This window comes from Lagenorhynchus albirostris, chromosome 11 (assembly GCF_949774975.1).
Source record: "Lagenorhynchus albirostris chromosome 11, mLagAlb1.1, whole genome shotgun sequence".
In the NCBI taxonomy this organism is placed as follows: domain Eukaryota; kingdom Metazoa; phylum Chordata; class Mammalia; order Artiodactyla; family Delphinidae; genus Lagenorhynchus; species Lagenorhynchus albirostris.
In genome coordinates, this window is record NC_083105.1 from 2,025,301 (window position 1) to 2,048,119 (window position 22,819).

The 22,819-nt window shown below is 56.8% G+C and overlaps 1 protein-coding gene across 2 annotated transcripts in view; it reads right to left on the minus strand.

Moving 5' to 3' along the window:
• Window positions 1–22,819, minus strand: part of TAFA5 (TAFA chemokine like family member 5) — a 196,159-nt gene that overhangs the window by 7,712 nt on the left and 165,628 nt on the right. The window lies entirely within an intron of this gene.

Genomic DNA, 22,819 nt, shown 5'->3' on the forward strand with positions numbered 1-22,819 from the left:
CGCCACGGCCCGAGTCTGGAAGCCCCGGGGCAGCACAGCCAACGGGGATGCGCGGGGTCTGACCCCGGGAGCCCCCTCCTTCCATCCTCACACCGCAGCCCTTGGTGAGGGCTCGGGGGACCACATCTGTCCGGCAGCAGCCCTTGGTGAGGGCTCGGGGGACCACATCTGTCCGGCAGCCTCAGCTCCAGCCGGAGTGGGTCTCTCCTCCTGGGGTCCCTGGCTAACAAAGTCTCCACCTGGCTTCGATCCCCCGAAGCCACTCATCTCCCAGGGCCTGAGGAGACAGACCGCAGCTCTCGCTGGGCTGACGGAGAGCCAGCAAAGGCTGGGAGGGCCGTCTGGAGCCAACTGTAAAGGGTTGGCACGTCTGGGTGCTCACTGATCTCCCCCTCGCAAAGCGGGCCCTGCGGGTCGGAGGACAGGAGCGGATTCAGTGCCCGCTCACGCGGGGCGAGGCTGCTGCCGCAGACCATAGGGTGACTGAACCTCAGGGGATAAAGGGACAAGGGCGCAGCAAGTCAGACAGGGGCTCAGCGCCGACATGGGGGTCCCAGCAGAACGAGAGGGAGAAGACCTGAGAGCAAGAGCCTAGGCTAAACCCGGGGACGGCCAGAACCACCACAAGCCCCGCAGCCCGCATCTGTCGTAAGCTGCTTCTTAGCCCTTATGGATCTCAGCAGGGAGCCCGAAGATGAGACACCAGCTCTGGGTGCAGCCGGGCTGCTCCAGGCATCTCACCTGTCCTCACCGTGAAAGCATCCGCCACTCGGTCACCGCTAGGATGCAGCACCTGCACGTGAGGGACCGGGGGCCAGGCAGCAGACTGCTCTAACCAGGGCATCAAGTGATGTGCGACGGCACAGACAGCACAGCCCTTCTGTGCCACGAGGCAGAGAGCTGCGGGAGGATGGGCGGGAGCTGCCGGGGCCCTCTGGGGGAAGGTTTGTGCTGTTCTATTTAGCTTTTATAGACAAGCAGACTGGAGTGTCCTTACTTTAGGCAAGCTGATAGCTGTAATAATACAGATTTATTGTGTAGCTAAATGGTCTAGCTTCTCTTTCTAATAAAAAAAACTGTTTCTTGATTCTGATGTGGGAAAGTCATGTCTATCTTTAGAACCATTTATTTATTTTCTTTGGCCTATGACTCGTTCTTGGAGTCTGTCTTCTGAGAGAAGTTTCTAGAAAGTCTGCACCAGGCTGCGTCCCAGTGGTGGGGTTCTGAGGGGGGCTGGTCCTCGTGGACCGCAGTTTCCATTTCTGTTGAGCTGCCTCATTATGGACAAGCTGTGTTGTTTCCTCCTCCGGGAGGGAAGGAAGCATCCTGGAGCCTCTGGTTTGGGGTCAGGAACGCTAGGATCCAGGTCCAATCCTGATACAAGGGGTGGCTCCGGTTATAAGGCCCCTGTAAAAGGAGGAGGGGTGACTGAGAGTTCATGCCACCAAAGCAAAATCGCCCCTGAGCCTCGAATTCCGAACAGGGGCAGATCAGGGGCCAAGCTGTCCCTGTGATGAAATATTCACCCTTGGCTCTGAAGGGTGATCAGCACGTAGCCATTAAGGCAATGATCCGGACCCTGTTTACTGGATGGTCCTGTGGTGAGTGACCGCCCAGCACACCCTTCATCAGAGGCTTCACCATCTCCAAGGGCCTCGTTCCCCGCTTTTCTGTGATGAGAAGCCATATTGAAAAAAAGAGTTACAAAGGCCTCAGAGATGCCGGGGGTAGATTAAATGCCCAGCGATGCGAGGGTCTCAACAAAACCGACAACAGCCTCCATGGGCATTTGAACAAGAACGTCGACGCAAGTGTGTGCACGTGTGTGGAGATGTGTGCATGTGAGTGTATGTGCATTTATGTCGATGTGTGTGCAGGTGTGTGGAATTGTGTGCGTGTGTATGTGTACGTGTGTGTGCACGTGTGTACCTGCCGGACAACTCCCTGCCCGGCCCTGGAGGCCTGTGGAGGGTCGTTCTGACTCAGGTCTCAGAGGGGGCTGAGAGGAGGGCTGTGGTCCAGGACCCTGGCAGCAGCTGCCTCCCTGGGGCCACCCCAGTGTGCGTTTCCTGCCCCACCATTGCCCCCTCCCTACAGCCTGGGGTCTGTCACTGGTGAGATTTGGGGTCTTAGGAAGGACCCCATTGAGACAGGTCTGGGTTTGAATCTCAGCTGGGCTCTTCCTGTCCTGTGGCTTCAGGAAAGGGGCTTGGCTGCCACAGCCTCAGTTTCCACATCCACTAAATGGGAGCCTGAAACGGGAGCACCCAGGGGCACAGTTTCCCCCTTTTCACAGGAGTAGAGGCTGTGAGCAGAGCACGGCTGCCGTCCGACAGCCTCACCCAGGACCACGGCATCTTTTTCTGCATGGCGCCCGCATGTCTGCAGAACTGGGGCCTGACGGTACTTTGTCTAGGCTCCTCTGGGTTTATACGGCCTCTGAACAAATAAAGGGATACTGGTGTCCTCGTCCTAAATAAAGTGATGATGCTGGTAATAGGATTTCACCGAGAATGTGGAGGTTTACTGAGGACATCCATCAGGTACTGCAAAGCCCCGCTGCAGCCCGGGCCTCCTTCTCTCAGGAAAACACCCCTCCACAGCCCAGGGCCCCCCCTCGAGCAGCCGTGGGTCTGTCCCCTGGCCGATCAGCATGCCCACACCGCACAGGGCAGCCGGCAAGGTTATGGAAATAAACCACACGCCACGTGAGGACGGGCAGGCGAGATGAGATAAAGGATGCAGAGACAGACGACTCCCCAGACCTGGAAGGACTCTGCATTCACGGCGTCTCCTAAGTACCTGTAAGTTCTTACTCCACTTCCTACAAATGAAAGCAGAACACAGAGGTGGCGCCAGTGCAAGAACGTAAGGGGGGCCCCACCAGGGGAGCCGCGCTAATGAAATGCAGCACAGCCACGAGGTGACACCGGGGACGGAGGCCACAGGCCACCCTTAGAACCCACCCACTCCCAGGGTCAGGGCACGGCCTGGCGAGGAGTGAGGTGACCTCTAGGGACAGCCGAGAGGAAACCGGCCTCAGCCCTATAGCACCAGGGACCTGAATTCTGCCATCAACCGAGTGAACCTGGGCGGGGCTCTTTCCCGGAGCCTCAGGTGAGACGCAGCCCGGCCCACACCTGGGTTTCTGCCCTGTGGGACCTGGGCCGAGGCCCCGGCCACGCGGTGCTGGATGTCTGACTGCTGAGCTGTGAGATGGCCAAGGCTCTCCGTCACCAAATGCGCAGCAGCACAAAAAATTCATCCACCCCGAGCCAGGCTCCCGGGCCCCAGCCCCACATAGGGGCCTCCAGCTCCATCTGCCCCGAAGGCGGGTGGGTGCCTGAGTCCTGGGTGAGGGAAGCGGCTGAGACCAGCCCGTGCCCCTCACGGGTCACACTTGGTCCAGTCCAGCTCCACTCATGACCTTGATGCTGCCAGGGTCACGTCTCCCCGGCGGGCCAGCCTCAGCCCAGGCCCCCTCCAGCTCTGCAGGGGGCTGCCCTCGACCTCCCCACGGGCTCAACTGCCCTGGGAACGGCCGGCTGGCCAGGCGGCTTTTCTAAAGGGAGTGTGGGTGGTGCGGGCCTGTCTGCTTTGTCTCCTGGCAGAGTCGGCCTCTGACGTCCCATCCACCCGCTCCGCCAATCCCAGCAGCTAGAGCCCGGCCGGCATCGCAGGATGACGGCCTCGGCCACCGCAGCTCGCGGCCGACCCACCGTCCCAAGTTCACAGGCGATGTCTGGCGATGACGGGGCTGGGGTGGGGTGGGTGGAGGTGTGTCCTCAGAGGTGTCATCAGACACGCTCTCCCCGACACCTGGCCGTCCACAGCGGCGAGGGAGGCCCCGTGTGCCCGGGAAGCTCAGGGTCAAACCCCTTCCCTGCGCTGCCTCCTGTGTCCACTTTCAGGGGCTGGGCAGGTCACCTGCTGGGCCCAGGCAGGCTCTTCACGGTGCCACACGTCGGCAGAGGGGGCGGTGGCCCCGCCAGGCCCCTGTCAGTCAGAGGAGTCCCAAGACCGGGCCGAGGACAAACCCTTTCTTGTTCAAATATCCATCCACATCCACCTGCTAATAGCGGCTTCACGGAGGGAGAGCTCACAGCCCAGACCACGTGCCCCGCTACAGGGTCAAGTCAGTGGTTTTGCTCTATTCAGAGCTGTGCAACCACCACCACAGTCAACGTAGAACATTTCTATCCCCCCAAACCACACTCGTCAGCAGTGACGCCCCCATCCCACCCCGGGAATTCCCCCAGGAGAGGGATCCTGAGTCACACGGTAGCTCCGTGTCTCACTTTTTGAGCAAATGCCAGACTGTTTTCCAAAGGGTCTGAAACATGCATTTCGGATTCTCTTGATGACACACTGCCCAGCACGTCCCAGAAAGACTGGCAAATTCACATGCTTACAACCAGCGCCCTTCACGAGGCCTCAACATGAAGGTAAAGAAACGAACACCAACCGCGGCGAGTCCCGAGGGGCAGCGCCCATTTGTGTTTCAGCTGCTGACCCCCGACGGAGAATCTCTCGCCACTCCTTGTCCCCACTTCATGTTTCAGGAACTTTCCACCCCTGGGCTGTGTGCCTTTTCGTCTGCCTGCTGCCCCCAGCCCCAGGGTTAGAAACCAGCTCCTGCCAGGCGGGTCCCCCGACGCCCACCTTGCCATCTGCCTCTGTTCTCGGAAGGTGAGTTGGACTTTCAGAAGTTTGGGATATCAAGGCGAGGCAGGGCTGCCCCTTGAAGGCGGGCCTAGCGTGAGTCTCTCGGTCACTGGGTGGCCTGCAGAAGGCCTCAGTGTTCTCATCTGTAAAATGGGGTGGTAACAGAGCATGGCCCACGGTGGCCGTCAGCCTGAGCAGGTCGACCTGTGCACGTGCTCAGAACAGCCTAGGCGAGTGTCTGCGATCGTCACCGATTCTTACTACTTTCAGGCTCATGGACCGTTTCAGCATCCTTCCTCCCCCTGAACTCAGATGTCCACCTGGACTTGTCCTTAACCATCTCATGGTTTCATGTGTCATAGTTTAGTCTGTAATCCCTAGGGAATTTAATTTGGAACATGGTGTGAGGTAAGGATGCAAGTTGAATTTCTCCCAAGTATGAAGCTGGTTTTCCCAGCATCTGCTGTTGGGGGCTGCCCCTTCCACACTGTACCCCCAGTCCGTGCTCACCAACACCCAGGTTCTTCTCAGGACCACATGGTCTGGTTCATGGGTCAGAAAGAGCAGCAGAAGAGCCAACGTCTTCTCGGGTTTTAATTGTATCCTGAGTACTTGGCCAGACAGGGTCCGCTGTTAACTCGGGAGGGGGATGAAGGGCAGAACCAAGCACTGGCTGCATCGCCCAGGGCTGAGCTGCTCACAAAGCTCCCTTTACCCCCTTGTCCGTCCCCAGCAGGAGGCGGACACTGCGGCGTGTCCCAAAGCCTTCCCACACACCGCGGATGAGTCCCACCCAATATAAAATGTGAAAGCATTTTGTAATGTTCCAGAAAAAACTCACTGGAGATTTGATTGAAACTGTATTAAATCTAAGCATCAAATTTGAAAGAAGAGACCACCTCATAACATTCAGACAATCCCTCACCTTATCAAAGTATGTGACGTCTTTCTATTAATTTATTCAAGTCTTCTTAAGTCTCCCATGGGGAGGTTTTGCCATTATCTTCATAGGTGCCTTTTCTTACCAAAGTTATTCCAAGTTATTTTATGTTTTCTGCTGCTACTAACAGAGCTCTCCCCTCTCTCTTTCTCACTTTTATTTCACTTATTTATTGTAATTAAATCATTACACGTACTTGCTTGGAGGTGAGAACACACAGGCTTTTGTCCAGTCTCTCTTTCCTGTGTCAGTGGGTATGTTTCTTCCTTAAAGCTGCCTACAACTTTCACCTCCCGTTTTCACCTCCTAAATGACACTTGTGTTCGAGCTACTGCTGACTCAGGGTTGAAAGCCTCTATTAATCTAGTCTGGGGTTGGCAAACTTGCGCTACCAAGGGCCGGGTAGTGTATATTTTCAGCTTTGCGGGCCATGAAAGTCTTTCTGCAAAGACTCAACCCTGCCATTGCAGTGTGAATGCATGCCTAGACAACATGTGAGTGAATAAGCAAGGCTGTGTGCCAATAAAACTTTATTTAAAAAATAGGTGGGGGGCCAGATTTGGCGAGCAGGCGGTAGTCGTCCGACCTCTGATCTAGACCAGAGCTTGTTTGTGTCTATGAAAGCTTACAGTTGAACACAAGTAGAGAAACTTCTATGTTCATAACTGGTCCAATTTAATGAATTCTCTAATTAGTTTTCAAGGCATTTCAGGTGATTCTCCAGAGTTTTGGAAATACCTGTTTATTTGCCTTCTGTAAGTAATAATGATTGCATTTTCTCATATCAAATAGTTGTGTGAGTTCATTTGCCGGAACTTCCAAAAAGTAACAAGTTCCCGGGTGACTGCAGGCTAGCCTCGCGAGAGTCAGCCTGGGCCTCAGCCCGGGTATGGACAGGGCGGGGTCCATCTTCAGTGCAAGGGCAGCTTTGGTTTCGGGGGGAACACTGGGTTCCAGGGAGAGCCCACCTTCTCTTCCAGGTTAGCCTGGAGGTCTGTGACCATCGTTCTCTTGATATTTTTCTGAGGAATAAATACAGGGTCTGTCTGGTGCCTTTTTCTGCATCTTCTGAATCAGAACACACATTTTATTTGATCTCCGTACAGGGCTTTTCGTTCTACCTGATTCTGAAATATTAAAGTATATTTACATTTCTTACATAAAGCTACTGTGTGGTGGCCTTTTTTTTGGTTCTTTTAAAGGACTGCAGAAATCAGTCGGCTGTCTTTTTATGCAGGTGCGGGTGACCTATGTCCCAATCACTACTCCCACCAGGGGGCAGCATCCTGAAAACAATGCCAGGTCCTGGAGGGCCTCGGGGTGCTTTGCTGAAGGATTTCTGTGCCTGGAAGGGCTCCCAGCCCACAGCACAGACTCAAAAGTCTTTATTGAACAAAATGACTTCCTGGGTATTTTTCTAATTTGGGGGACCTTTCCAGCATCAGGGTTTCGCTAGTTCCTAAAATGAACTGGGTAATTTTCCACATTTCCCAGTTGGCGGGGAAGAGACACCTGTACACTGAATGCTTTCAAGAACACGCCAGTTAAAACATCTCCGTCTGGAATTTTACTGGAGAATATTAACATTTTTCTACGCCTTTATTTTTGGTAATCCCCCTTCCCCAGAAAATCATATCTTTAATCAGATTTCCATATGTAGTGATCAGTGGGCTAGCTATGCATGCACTCTTGAATAAGTTGAGGCCCCAACGCAGGCTGATTTTCCCTTCTTCCTTTCAGAACTATTTTCTAACATAAAAAAAAATCTACACGTGACAGAAGTAAAAATGCATTTTTATAGTTTTGCCAGCAATGCAACGATTAATTCCATGCCTTTAAAAAAATCATTAATATTTCTTTTTCATCTTTACAGGTTTTCTCCAATCTTTTTGAAGGTGGCTTTTTCCATAGCTTGGTTTCTTCATTTTTCGTTCTTTCTGAGTTAAAAATAAAGTTATTTAAGACACAAGTATACCGACGAGTCCATCCTTCCCCGTACCCACAGGTGTACTCTCTTATTCTCGTCACATTTTAAATGAGATTTAACAGTCAGTCAGATGCGTACACTGTATCGTCCAGTAAGTGCTGGCCCGCGTGATGGTGTTAACATTCTAACTCCGTCAACCTTACAGCAGCCCTAGGAAGCAGGGAATAGCATTCTGCCCATTTTATAGAATGTGGAGACGGAGGCACAGAGAGCAAGGTCACGTGTTCTGAGTTAAGCAGATCACAATTGTTTTGCCCGGGAGCAGAGCTGGAAAGACTGACCTCACACCTGCATGTGACTCGTGGGTCGGTCTGCATGTTTTATTTCATCCTTCAACCAACAAATTACAGGAAGGTTCTGGTTGCTAGGGTTAAGGTCATTATTTTGGGTATAGTTTTAAATATATCGCATTGTGGTTGGAAAAGAAAGTTGGCACATGCCTCCTCTTAGGTTGGTTAGTAACCTGGATTATGGATATTTTTGTAAATTTCATAAATAATAGAAAGTTAGAAGCAGCCTATTTGTATGTTATAATGTTCATTATGTTGCTGCAAATTCAACTTTGGTAATTTCATTTTTCAAAAGATCTACGCCCTGGTTCTTTTTTTATTGTTGTTATCAGTGGTGTTTCCTTGACCTTAACACAGATTTAAGAGCTGTTTAAATTCCAACTAAAAATTGTGTTTCTGATCACTTTGTTTATTTGTACTTGGGTTTGCTTCCTGTACACTTATGTTAATCAGTACATAAAGGTTTCTGTGATACTTCTACTAGTTTGAACTGTCATGGATCAGTATGTGTCAATAACTATATACACACCTTAAATGTATCAATATATGCCACCATATTGTTCCAATTTAATCACTTTACCTACTGATTTCCTTTCCATTTCACTTGCCTAGTAACTTTGTTTATTATTTGCTTTTAAACTTTTTGGTTTGTTTGTAGGAGTGCCCTTAGAAGGCAACACATATTTGACTATTTAAAAAACCTGATTTGATAGTCTCTGCCTTTTAGAAGAGAAGGCTAACCCACTTACATTTATTGTCACCACTGAGGCTGCATTTCTGTCTTGATCAGCATGTTCCACACTGATTTCTGGTTCTGCTTCTTTCATGGTTCATTTCCTTACACACAGTTTTACTCGCTTTTTCTTCCACTGTAGTTTAGGAGAAATCATGTTCTTGTTTCTATTAGTGGTGGGCTTTATGTTAATCAAATGCACTTTTAATGATTAACCCATTTCCCTAGTGATGTAAGTCCTTTCTTTCCATGAAGAGACATTAAGTGACTCTTTTCTTCGTCTGCAGCTGCCCCCCTGCAGCTGTTGTCAATTTAACCAGAAGTTACAAATCAGATTATACAAAAATAGTCTTCACAACATACAGAGTACATTAAATAACAGTGTCGCCAATTTTGTGTTCAACTGCATAACCACAGTTACAGGAATAATTTATATCTAAGCTCCATGTAGTTAATTGGTATCTAGTCACCACTGATCATCTTACATATGACCTATGACCTTTCCGAGGTCATCAGCCACTCATTCGTATTTCTTTGATTGGCTCCAGGGCATCTTTCATTGACTCTTTCAGGAAAGGTATGTGGGTGGTACACTTTCTAAATCCTTGCAAATTTAAAGCCATCCTGTTTACTCCCTGTGTCCAAAACAACAACCAGAAATAGGACTGAACTCACAAGTAAAAGCATTTTTTGACAAATCCCTGGAGATGGTCTGTCCTTCACTCTGGTTCTGGGTCTCCTGGGTTCAGAGGTGGCTTGTCTATGCCTTCAGAGGTCTATGGACTTGTCCTCCTGCCTTAATTTTTTTCTCCAGTACAACCTGGATGATTAGAAGTTTTCCTTCACTCTTCCGATTCACAGATATTGCCATGGGTGCTTGGGTCCCAGATGCTCTCATTCTGCTTTAATTGGGGGTTTCCCCGGCTCAGGACAGCTTCTCGGCAACTCTCTCTTTTCACCTTAACGTGGTTATTCTTTGTTCTCGCCACGTGGCTCCCCGCCGCGGCATCCACTTTCCCAGGTTGGATTTCTGTCCTCTGTCTTCTGTACTTATAACATCTCTCTCTTTGGCTTCATTTTCCGGGTCTCCTATGAACTGCCTCTCAGTTTAAGGTTGGTTCACATCCCTGTGTTGATTCTCTGCAATGACACGTCCATTACCTGCAGCTTCTGTACACATCTCAATCCACTCTGATGTTTTGGGTCCCATGGAGTTCAGCCTCTATTTGGCCCTGCAAACCTTTGGACGTTTGCCTGCATTTCATCCCAGGCTGCCCTTCCTTCAGGCTTCTTGCTCTGGGGTCACAGAGGTCACAGCCACTTTTATCTCTTTGATGCCCACAAGCAGATGCTGACCAGAAGCCTCACGTTTACCGCAGGGGTTATGTCCAGAGCTAACCCTGCCGTTCGGTCTGCAGAAAGTGCTCCTCTCCATAAACGGTGCCCATCCTTTCAGAGGCTCCTGCTTGTATTTTGGCTGTGATGCTTTTCTTATTCCCTTTTAAACAGGCAGAGGCCAATCCCGGCCAGGAACGAGCCAGCAGGCTCAGGGGGAGGGAGTCTGCACCCTACCTCTCAGTTCCAGGGGCTGTGGGAGGCTCCGCCTGACCCAGGCTGGCCCAGAGGTTTGGGGTGATGTGCAGAGACCCTCGATCTTCATGGGACCCAAAAGGCAGCTCTCAGTGGGGTCTGATCCCACCAGGGAGGTCAGGTTTTCTGTCTGAGCTGCAGAGTTTTGAGAACGGAAGACTGAGGGGGGACAACATGGCCTTGGTGAGCCCGTCAGCTGGCTTCTCCTGCCCCAGGTGAGAGGCTCTTCCTGCTAACTCTGCCCCTTCCAGTGGAGCTCACCTCTGCGCTGGCATCTTTTCCTGGTCCTGCTAGAGCCGCGTATTCACAGAGGGAAGGGAGGCTCCACCTCTGCCTGATTGTTTTCTGACCACTGCAGGGGTCTCTAGGTCCGAAGGTTAGGTCCAGGCACCAGGAGGAGGCCCTGGGCTCTTTGTGCATCACAGGAGGTCTTACAGCAGGGGCTCAGAGGATAAAAAAGCAGGGGCATCCTAAGGTTTCTACCGTCCACTCCTGCAAAGCACCCAGTGGGGTCTTACCTGACCTCAGTGCACACTTCTCTTCTCTCCAAGTCATGATGCTATTGCCAGTTGTCCTTATTTTCAAAATCTTTTGAAATTGGAAGCTGGGCAGAGGCTGTTCAGCCAGTGTGATGAGTCTGTCACCCTAGTAATCCAGAAAGCCACGGCCACTTCTCCACAGACTTGGCACGAGGGCCAGACTCTTTCTCTCTCCTCCAAAGGTCCGGGGAGCATGCCATCCTCGTGGCGTGGAAGGCAAAGGTCATGGGGGAGAGGGAAAATGCAGGTCTCCACTTGTCTGTTCCTCGCCCATCACACGCCCATCTGTCCTATGAAACCCTTAAGCCTCACGGCCATGACCGCACAAGGCCAGGTGCAGCCCGGACACGCAGAGTGGAGAGACACCCCCGGGGCCTGGGCGTCCCTGCTACAAGGCACCGAAGGGTTTCAGGAGGGAACGAGGGTGTGGCTTCATTCGGATGCAGCCATTGGGAACATGAGCACATATTCTGGAAGGTGCCACAGGAGGAAAGTCACCAACCTTTCACCTACAGAGACTCCCCTGGGGTTTAGAAATGCTTCTTATCCACTACTGCCCTTTCCCCAAACCCCAAGGACCTGTGACGTCAGCCTGGGTCATGCTTACCCCTTCCACAGATGAGGAAACTGAGGCTCTGAGAGGTGAAAGTGACTCCCTCAAGGCCAGCCTCCCAGGTGTGCATTACACCTGCCAAGCCTGCAGGCGGCAGGGGCGGGGCAGGGGGCGGCCCTGTCCAGGGGCCCAGAGAACAGGGCTTGACACAACAGGGCCGTGTGGGGAGGTGCGATCCCACACGGGTCCAGGTGAGCCTGAGACGACGTTCTGGTTGGGGGAGGAGGGGACCCAGGGGCAGAACTGCAGAGACAACAATGCCGGCCTTGGTACCACCCCGACACTTACATCACCGGGTATATCTCAGTTTAATGGGGAGCTGGCATTTAAAGGGATTTAGATTGAGACACAAATCCCTCTATTTCATTTTTCAAGACTGATCTTTAACAAATGTCTACGCTAAATGCCGTATTTCACACCCTCTGCGGCGCCCAGAAGCCATCAGAGCTGCTCTGTGGGCGGAGGGGCTGGGCTGGGGACCGTGGGTCACACCCGGACCGCAGCGAGAGGGCCGAGCGCAAGACACAACCACAGAGAGAGGTTTAGGTGTCCAGACCCTGGGGCGTGAGGGGCAGGCTGGGGTGGGTGGAGCAGATGCCAGGAGCCCGTTGTTCTGAATCAGAGCCAGAGCCGCGCGGGGTTAGGAAGCACATCACTGCCCTGGCGAGTTCTGCCGTGCTCGTGCTGACTTAACTTCCATCTCAAATACACGATCTGCCTTTTCACAGTAAAGCAGCATCAGATTTACCTTTGTCTTTCATGAAAAAATAAATCACTAGGTAATGAAATGTCACGTGTAAGATTACAAGGACGTAGTAAACCAACAGGACAAAACCGTGTTCTCAGCAGCTTTGCCTGTCGTTCTGCCCAATTAGTTCATGAAACGTGGAATCAACAAAGAGTATCAACTCAAACAGCTCTGCTGGAAACTGGGGATGACTCTGAACTTCGCGCATCCTTAACGAAGGCTCACGTTGACATGCTGAGAACGCACTGCATGCCTGCAGGACCACAGGGGCGCTCCCGGCCGTGGCACAGGGCCGGGGGGAGGTGGCGGGCCCCGGACAGCCCTGGCCGGCGTGGCGGGCTGGCTGAAATGGACAGCATGGTGGTAGCAATGTCTGCTCGCTCTAGAACGGCTGTCCTGATCAACAGCGCTGTTCTCTGAGGGTCCCCCTACGGGGACACATACCCCATCGAAGGCGGGGCCCCAGGCTTCCCTGAGGACTGCTGAGATCTGGGACTATTTGGAAAACTTGCATCCCAGGCACCCCCATCAGGCTGAGCTGTAGGACTTGGGTACCTGGCCAGCATCCCCCTCTCACCGAGGTCCTGCAGAAAGCATTCTCTTCCATCTGGTCAGCAACTACCTGACCTCACGTGTTAAGTAATAGCCATCCTTGCAGCCCCCAAAGCGGCCCCTCCAGGGATTCTTCAGGCGTGAGATCTGGAGGCCACGAGTGCTTCATCCGTGCATCCTGGCATCCCACATGGAGCCAAAAAGGATGGAGGACAGGGGGCCGGGGGGGAGCGGAGGGAAGGGGGAGCTGGCAGTACTGATGTACTGATCACGTGACCCGGCTGCCCGTGCAGGGCCAAGGGGAAGGCCATCCCTAGGTACGGAAAAGCAGGTCAGAACTCTGCTGACCCTGACCCTGACCCTGACCTGGTCCTCTTGGTAGGCTGCCTGTCACCTCTGCGGTGTCAGGAACACCCGACCCCACCATGGTGGCCCGTCCAGTGCCCACCGGCTTTCTCCACTGGACCCCTTTCCTCCTGTTTCAACCCTTTGCCATTTACGGATTTAAAATGATTCAAAGGACAACTGCTTTAAGGAAAATCGAGACTCACGTAGCACAATTACCGTAAACAGCCATCCGCGTGCCACGCCTCCTCTAATGAAACTGGCCGAAAGCGCCCATGGAAATATTGTGGGTTTCGTCAAACCCGTTTTTTGTTTCTGGGCTCACTTCTGCCGAGAAAATGAAGAATGTCCGTGCTCGCGCTGCGCTGGTGCCGGACCAGCTACGTCTGTGTTTACACACAGAATCTATTAAAATGTCCAGCTATTATTGCCATGATGAATAGCAGTGATTCTAAAGCACACAATACGGATTGCAGACGGGGATCAGAGTCATGACAGGGTATTTTTCATTGCTTGTGAGGGAGAGAACTGGTGAGTGGCAGGGACCGAGGTTCTCCTGGAGGAGGACCCACCGTCCGCTGGTTCCTCCACGTTTATCCTGGAACCTCCTGCACAAAAGCCTCTCGCCCTTGGGAGCACGACGTGGGCACAGACCATCCAGGCCCCTCCCGGGTGGTCCTTGGAAGACAGACGGAGGGGCTGGCTTGGCTGGGGCCCACCCATCTCAGCCCCCTCAGTGGTGAGAGGGGGCGGTCCTCCCACCCACAGTGCTCCTTCCAGGCTTTTCCTCTCCCCAGCCCTCCTGCCGAGCTCACCCCTAGGCCCCAGGGCCCTGCTCTCTGCCCCCAGTTCAACCTCCGAGCACCGTGTGGGCTCCGGCAAAACCCGCCATAAACACCATCCGATCAGATTCCAGAAGACAGACGGCAGCCTCCCAGCTCTGCCTGGGGGGCGACTCAGCCCCAGACCTCACGGTTTGGCCAGCTCCTCCTCTGTCCCTCCCATCCCCTCAAGGGGCAGACGTGGCCCCGAGCCCGATACCCAGCGCAGAGCCGGCAACCAGACCAGGAGGGACCATGTAGGTCAAGGAGTCTTCCTGGAGAGACGGACTGGGCTGAGGCCCTGTTGCTCCCCGCCGAGCGGAGAGCTTCGCAGATGACAGGAGGCTGTGGCCTCACCCTGCGCCATTCCTGCAGCCTCCTGGCCAGGGTCCCACTGGGCATCATCTGTAGGAGGGGAAAGGCCTGGGCAGGGGCCGGAAGCACGGACCCCGTGGGCCCTCTCAGGGTGGGAGATCCCAGCAGATCCTCAGGACTGACCATCTCCTCCTCCCAAAGGAAACAGGAGAGACCGGGCAGAAGGCGGCCGACCGTGGCCTAGGATCAGAAGGGCACACACCACCTCATCCCGGCTCACGACCAGTTTCCTTCTGCTGGTTTTCAGAGCAGAAAGCGGTAAGGGTCTGTAATAAACCTTTCTGCTTGCCGGGATGGCTCATTCGTTTGGGAGCAGAGAGGAACCCAGCACCCCCCAAGTGTCCCCAGGCAACCCTGCCCTTCCCCACACCTGGTGTCGCGATAGTCCTATCTGTGGGAACTCACACCCGACAGGGAGGCTGGGGACCCCCGAAGCCCTGGGTCATGAAATGGACTGAGAGTGTGTTCCTCCACACGGGGGACGGAGCCCACGGTTCCCGGGGCCCAGGGCGGGTGCTGGCCTGAGCCCAAAGCGGACGGACGGCCAGATGGTGGAGGAGAGAAGGCCTTTGGCTGTGATGGGAGTGAGGCCTGGAGGACGCCGGTCAGGGGGAGTGACAACCGCACCAAAGCCTCCCCAAAGTCCTTGCCCTGGGGGAGGAGGCCCTGCCACCTTGGCCATGGAAGGAGCCACGTTCCCAGAGAAAGACAGAAGGACTCCCACGAGGGACAGCAAAGTGGGGGCGTGGCACCCCAGACACCGCAGAGCATCAGAAAGGCTGCAGGAGCTCCTGGGTGGCCGCAGGCCTGGGAGGGAGCCTGGCAGGCTCAGGCGGCACCCCGCGGAGCCGAGGGGAACGCAGAGCCGGCCGGGCCAAGCTCTGGGAGAAAGACAAAGCACGGGCTCCCTGGTGAGGCCGGGGAGGGGGCAAAGGGCGCACAGCGGCCCCACCGGACCTAAGCCGCCTCCTCCCCTCATCGGCCACGCGGCGTCGGCCACCCAGCAGCGGATCTCACCCGCCAGGACACCTCTGAGCTCCCCTCCAGGACCACGGCCCCTACCCCCCCTGCTGGGGGACCCACACAAACTGCTTCCACGCGGATGCTGGGGGGCCGCCACGTGGCCCCCCTTTGTCCTCAGCGAGTCCTGGCCCTTCCGACCTGGGTGCGGCCCTGGCCTGCTGCGTGTGGGCCAGGAGGGGTCAGGCCGGGGTCACCAGTCGTCCTGACCCCCGCCTCTCCTCACCCCCCTGCACCCGCCGTGTGCAGCCGTGTCCCCTCCCTGGCACTGCAGGCATGTCAGGGTCCCACCGCTCCTGCCGAGACCTCAACATCTCACCTGCCGCCCCGCCCGGCCTCAGACAGTGACCTGAACTCCACGCCCAAGCCCATCCCGGTGCCTCGAGAGTCCCTCAGAAGCCGCTCAGGATGGACTCACACCTCGTACGGCCCCTGGGCCCCACCTCACACGCTGCTGGTGATGCCTGGTCCCCTGAACTCCAAGGGCCGGCGCCTGGGGAGCTGGCCGCAGACAGGTCCTGACTTCCGGCTCGGTCAGCTCCCTGGGAAGTGGTGTCGACGACCCACGTGAGCTCTGCGAGGAAGCGCGTGTGTCCATCGCGTGAGGGGGCTGACCTCCCCGAGGGCAGCCGCGGTGCCCGACAGGTGACAGGGCGTGAGATCTCGATACACCTGCAGGGCTGCGTCAGACCCGAGGCTCCCAGACATTCCCTGGAGCATCCTGGATGACTTCCCTTTTTGTGTTCCTGGGGAAGCTCAGGGCATCCCACTGCCTGACTCCTCTGCATTTGGGGGTTGCCCACAACTTTTGGGGAGCATGTCCATCCAGTGCCCCTCCCTCGAGGAGCCCGTCCTGCCAGCAGGGGCCGTGCCGGGGGCTGGACCACTGCACGCACAGCCTCCCGAGGATGGGGCGCCCAGAGTGGGGAGCAGGGCCACGGCTGCCTGACCCCGGGAGGACCGTCCCGGTTACTGACTTTAGGCTGGAGGACCCCTACCCCCACGGGCTGTTGGGCCGCGGCGTGGAATTCCAACGCATCCCAACTCGGCTGCTTTCTGGCTTGGAGCGCTTCCGCTGAGAAGCCAGATACACTCTGATGTCTGAGGCTTTGTACGTGACCTATTTTTTCCCTCTGAGTTTTTACAATGCTGTTTTCATCTCCAGTGGCCTGAAATTTCACGCTGATGCGCCTCAGGACGGGTCTTTCTTCATTCATTTCTGGCCCGTGGTGAGTCCTGGCATGCAGGAAACCCGGGCTTTGAGTCCTGGGAATTTCTTTAGAAAATATGTCTTTGATAATTCCTTCTTCATTGGTCTCTATTTGGGGATCTTATATTCTTTAGACCTCCTGAATCGGTCTTCTAATCTGTTTCTTCTTTTCCTTTCCTACTCTTCCTACTTCTTTTTTTAAGTTCTGCTCCTGGCTTTTTGAGATTTCCTCAATTTTATATCCCAAACGTTTGCTGGAGTTTTAACAAATTCTGTCTCTCACACACACACTCATACAGGTACATATTAAGTCTGCGAAGACATACACACACATCACGTGTGTGTGCACGTGTGTAATTTCCAGAAGCGCTTTCTTGTCTTCTTATAGCTCTTGAAATAAGTCTTCCTTCAAGGAAGCTGCTGCCTTGAGACAAGCAGCCCCGACTCTGGGTGGGAGCTGGGGGTGAAGGTGACCTTGGGCAGCGAGCCTGGCGGGCTCGCCGTGCATCTCCGTGTCTGCACCACCTCCTCTCTGCTGCCTCTGCTGTCTGTCCCCTCTAAGCTCCTAACCCCTTTCCTTAGGTTTATGTTTGTTTCTCGTCTCTCTCTTCCCACCAGACGAGGATCCTGATGCTAGAAGCCCGGCGGGGGGATGGGGGGCTTCACAGAGGGGCCTCAGACCCCAGCTCACAGCGCCCAGGTTCTGCATCAGGCTTGGTTGGTAGGCTAGCGGGATACCCTCCCCCCAAACTCTTGTCCACCCAAAACCTCAGAATATGACCTTCTTCGGAACTGGGTCTTTGAAGATGCAATTAGTTAAGGACCTTGAGATGAAATCATCCCTCATGTAGGGCGGGCCCTAAATGAGATGCCGGCATCTCTGTAAGAGGAAAGAGGGAAGTTCAGATGCCTGGGGAGGAAGCCGGAGGCGGAGCCTGGTGGGACGTGGCCACAGTCCAGGAGGCCCCAGGACGGCAGGCAAACCCCAGAGGCTGGAAGAGTCAGGAAGGACCCCCCCCCCCGAGGATGCAGAGGGAGCACGGCCGCACTGACCCCTCTGGACCTCTGGCCTCCACACTGCGAGGGGGTGATTTTTGTTCCTGGAAGTCACCCAGTGTGTGGTCACTTGCTACAGCAGCCGTGGGAAGCTCAGAGCCTAAGTTTCTCGGTGAAGAACCCCCCGTGTCCTGACTGCACCCTCTGGGAGTGGGTGGGTCTCACATCTCGGGACTTGGGTTTCTCTCCGTCTCCGGGTTTTCAGGAAGTTCCTCTACACTTGGCGTTGGCCTTATGGGGTCCAGAGTTGTGAAGGTGTGATTCCTCCCCGGCGTGAGCCTCTGGGGGCTCCGGGCTCCTGCGGGGCACACAGGGGGCCCCAGCCACGGTCCGGGTAGGGAGGACCTGGGAGCCCTCCTGCAGCCTTTCCACCGGCCCCGTCAGCTCCACCTCCACTCCACACGCAGGGGGCCTGCGCCCCGACTCCTGAGTCCTGGGGTCTGAGCGTGACCCTGCCGCTCCTCTGGGGTTCAGCTCCCCGTGACCTGCCGAGTGCAGCTGCCTCTCCCATTTGGCTTCGCTGTCGCCTCCTCTTCCGTTCACTCCCCGCACGTCCCCGCCACATCCAGGGGTTTCCAGTGGGCAGAAGTGGGAAGCGTGTATTCTGTTCTTTACACCTGGGAGCCTGGTACAAGCACCTGCAAAGTGCCCCTGACTGCCCTTCGAGAACGTGAGCCCCAGCGTGAGGGGTCCAGTGCTCGGGGCCCCCGAGGCTCCTCCTTCTGTGTGTCCAGCCCTGGGTGGGCACCTGGCACAAGGACCCTGGCTGAAGCGTGGAGGCCTGGGCCACATGCTGGGTGAGCTCCTTGGACAGAAGGCCCCGGACAGCCTTTCTCAGGAATGTCGGTGGGAGGGGCCCACACTGGACACACACGAGGCCCTCGGGTAGTGCATTTTGAATCCGGGAACGCAGAGGCCTCCAGGTTGGACCTAGGACTCCTCCCTCCGGAAGCTCCAAGCTTCCTGGGTGGGGCGGCACTGGGTCTGCGGGGGCAGCCCAGATGAGGCCGGCCGGCCCTGGGACGGTGAGGACCGACAACCAGAAGGGGCACTGCTCCCTCCCCACCCCCTGCCCCGTACCGGGCTGGCTCTTCAATCCTGGACCAGCCACGTGGAGGATGGACACTCGGCATGGAGGAGCGACAGTAAGAGCCGCCTGGGCCTGGACGTGGGTCAGTGGGTCAGTGTGCGCGGTGCACGCTGGCCTAAGTGCCGGGCTGCCCGGCCCAAGCCCGGCCAGTTCACGACAAGATGCGGGAGGCAGGAGTGATGAGCCGCAGGCCTCCAGGCTTCAGGCGGAGCTGGGCACGCCTCCGTCCCTCCGGGGCCCAAGGGAGCCCCCCGGGGGCCCGTCCTCACCTCGCTGCTGTGCACTCCCAGGTCCAGGACACCTGGGCCTGGGCAGAATTTGGACTTCCTGGGGCAAAGGTGATCAGAGGCAGCTCCTGGGAAAGCGCTTCTCTTGTCATGAATTTCCATGACATCCAAGGTCCTGGAGTAGATTGTACAGACACCCCCCAGAATACCCCTTGCCCCCCATGGTGGCGTGTCCACGCAGCACAGAATTAAAACGTAGGACTTAATTGTGCATCTGAGAGACGGATTCAACCAGGTGGTTTGCTCTGGTCCAGGAGGTGTTCATTATAGCAGCTACTGTAGAACATCTTTAACACAGAAGCACTGTGCGTGGCAGATGGAGCATGTATCCGACTGTCCTGAGTGCCACTAAAGCCCGGGCGCCGCCCCAGCTGCTCATATCTGGACAGAAGCCGAGGGTGGGCAGGACGGCGCTCCACTCGTGGGGGCCTCACGCCTACCCGGGGCCTGGCCTTTTCCCTCCCCTCTGCCTGCCCGGTCAGCTCTGCTCTAAGGGGCCGCGAGAGGGCCAAGGAGGGGATGCTGCTTGCGACCTTGGGGAGGGCCTGTGAGGTCCACCTGCTCAACTTGCCCGGTGCCGACCGACGTCACAGGCAGCCCTCGGAACAGGGATTGCGGGAGCCACAGACGCCAGGTCCCCCCCGCCGCCCTGAGTACCTCCGGGATGCCGGGTCCCCAGCTCTTCACTGCAACCTGTCCTGGTACCCGCGTGACCTCACCTGTGACCCTGTGTGCGCTTCACGAAGCAGCTTTTGCCCTCAAGACACAGATGCTCCTGGATGTTTTTATTCTGTTTCTTTCTCTTTCTTTAAAACGCTGATCGTGAGCCACTAAATTAATTTCACGACCCACTAATGGGGTGACGACCTGCACTTTGAAAAGAGGTGATGTAGGAGATGCAAACGTCAGCATGTGCCTGGGGTCTGGGCTCTGCTAACCCATTAGTCAATTTATCACATGGATGTATGGGAGCCCCGAAAGAGGGACCGGGGCTGGCGGGACCACAAGGCCTGCGCCTGCCCTCAGGCAGCTCATGGTTTGCTGGGGACACAGAGAAGGGAGCAGCCATGGCCCATGCAGAGAAGGGGGTGGGGCGTGACCAGGCAGTGGGGGGGCGGTGACAGCCACTTCCGGACGTGGCCCTGGCTGCAGGGGCGCTGGGCTGAGACCCTGGCACCTGGGATGAGTTAGCAGTCACGTGGCCAGGCAATCCTGAGGTGTCTTACAGCCCCCCTCACGGAAAACCAATTTATGCTAAAATGTGAAACCCCACAGTGCTAATCTGCCGTCTGTAAGAGGCCTGAGATGCCATCGTGGAAGGGGATTACGTGCTCCAATTATAAGGTGTTTGGGTCAAGAGCTTAACTAAGCTTTTAAGAAAGCTTTAAAAATAGGTCTCCGCACGCAGGCCAGGGTCACCTCTGCAGACACTTGGGACGATGACAGAGCTCGCTGGTCCCCTAGGGTCATCTCAGCGGGATCTGCCAACCCAAGCACGCGGGGCCCACTTCCCCGGTGGGGATGCGACCCTGCGGGCCAGCACATAGGCAGGAGGTCACTGTCACAGAACACGTCCGGCCACTCGGCCGTGTCTCCGAGTGTGAGCGCCTCCCGCCGGGGGAGTGAAGGGGCCCTGAGCGGGTGCGCCCCTCCCTGACCTGACCCGGGTGTGGCGGGGCCTTCCTGCCTGGACCGTGGGCTTCTCCTGAGGCACCTGTTCCAGCACGAGGTGCTCTCCAGGGCGGGCTGATCTCAGGATGCGCGCATCAGAGACTGTCTTCTCACCTGGAAGACGCGTGGGCCTTCTGCAGCGCCAAGGCCGCGTCTGAGTTGGGCAGACCCACCTCCACGGCTCACTGACCCCCGGCCGTGGCCTCCCTCAGCCACCCCAGCTGCAGTTTTCACGGCTGGAAACCCGAGGTGATGGTTCTGAGCTCCGAGACCCGTGAGTCCGAAGAAAACGACTGTCTGCACCTTCTCAGCAAACGTCTTAGAGCAACTTAAGGACCTGAGGCTGCGCTTGCAGGGATAGGGTGCTAGGGCTGCCAAAGGGGCGCCCTTTGTACGTAGAGGCCCCCAGAACCTCCGAGGGGCGGGGGCGCAGGGCGCCGGGAGCCGGGACGGGCTCGGGGGCTTGATGGGAGGAGATGCCCCGATTCACCGTGAGGAGACTGAGGGGTGCTGCCTGGGGCCATGCGACCTGGAGGGCAGGCCTGACCCCACATCCATGCACAGCCAGGCCCGCCACGGAGGGCGGGTGGCCCGGAGCCCCCTCCAGGCCTCACCTCCTGTGGGTGTTCATTCAAAAGACCCCCGACGCAGCACCTCCCGCACCAGGGCTGGCCCGGGCCCCCTGCACATCCACACGCTGACCCCGGGCCCCACGGATCCGGGGGTGGTGGCCCCGGGGGTCCAGGGGTCTGCTTGTCCCCCAGTCTCCACCTTTCGGGAAACCTGGAAAGGTCAGCTGCTTCCTAGACAGTCGGGGAGGCAGCGGCCCCACCTCAGAGGCCCGTCCGCTCCCGGGAAGGTCAGCTGCTTCCTAGACGGTCGGGGAGGCAGCGGCCCCACCTCAGAGGCCCGTTCGCTCCCGGAGCAGTGAGGCAGGTGGCAGGTGAGGAGCTGGTACACCCGCACACTTGCCAGGTGTGACGACAGGCCCCTCGCTTCCGCGCTGCACGTGCGTGAACAAGCACGGCCGACGCTCACACAAGCGCGCAGCTGCGACTTCAACGACTGGGGACCCGGGGGCGCCCGCAGCAGCCCAGCCCAGCGCTCCTCGTGGGCGGCCCTGCTCGGGACGGGCCCCCAGGCCTGCAAGGGGAGGCTGCAGGCAGGGCCCCCCGGCCTGAACTCCCGCCAACACAAGAGGCCTCCGAGACCTCTGATGGGCTGTCTGGGTGCAGCCGGGGGCCCGCGTCTCCACTTGACAGCCCCGCCCTCAGAATGCGCCCCCGGAGGCCTGGCTTGTCCCCACCCGGCCTCCCTGCCGGCGATGGGACCGGGGCGTCTGTGTCTCATCTCGCAGCAGTTACACCTCATTGGCCTCTTAAGGACGTTGCTGAAACAGCCCATCTGACTTCTCCAGTGGAGGCTGCAAGGGCAGGAAGGGGTGGGTTTTCCTCTAGACTAATTCCTGAGGGGCCGTGGCCCCCACTTCTCTGCCATGGATGCCAGGGGAGAACTCCAGATCCTTCCATGAGACCCCAGATCTCCCTGACATAACGTCCCCCAGCATCGAGGCGGGAATTTTGGCCAGGAGCCATAGCCCACCCCAGTCCTCCGCTGTCTACGTCAACGTCACGAGGAAGAGCCCGGATGAGGGGTGAAAATTGGCTGGCGGAGTCCAACACTGTGCGGGCCCAGCGTACGGAGCACCAGAGCCGTCCCCGTGGCCCCGGCCGGGCAGCCCCGCTCCCCTGGCCCACACCATCCCAGCCTGTGCTTAATGAGTGTTCCTTTGCGAAAGGAATCTCAGAGCAAACAGCCCCAAAGCCACTTTGCCGCCCTCTGCCTCCCAGCCTGCGGGAGACCAGCCTGGGGAGCCCAGAGTCCACAACTGTCCCTCTCGGTGGGATCCAGGAGGGACAGAGGCACCCTCAGGGGCTCTCGGGGTCTGTGCTGCAAACAGCCACCACGCCTGCCTGGGGGGCGCGGGGACGGCCTGGACGAGGCCCACGGACCCTCCCCAATCCTTTTGCTTTAAAGGCCCTTCGTTCCGAGGCCCTTCTGTGGGTTCTAACCTTCCCCCCAGCCTGGAGCTGGGAGTACATGGCCCAGAAACAGGACAACTTCACCGGCAATGTCGTGTGGACTGACCGGCCTGGAGGGGGTTCTGTCCAGCCTCTCGGGCCGCTGGGCACTCAGTGACCGTGTGATGGGTCTGAGCAGCCCGGGGACAGACTGATCCGGCCGCAGAGCAGGGAGGTTCTGGAGGAGGCGGGGCTGGCAGCCTGTG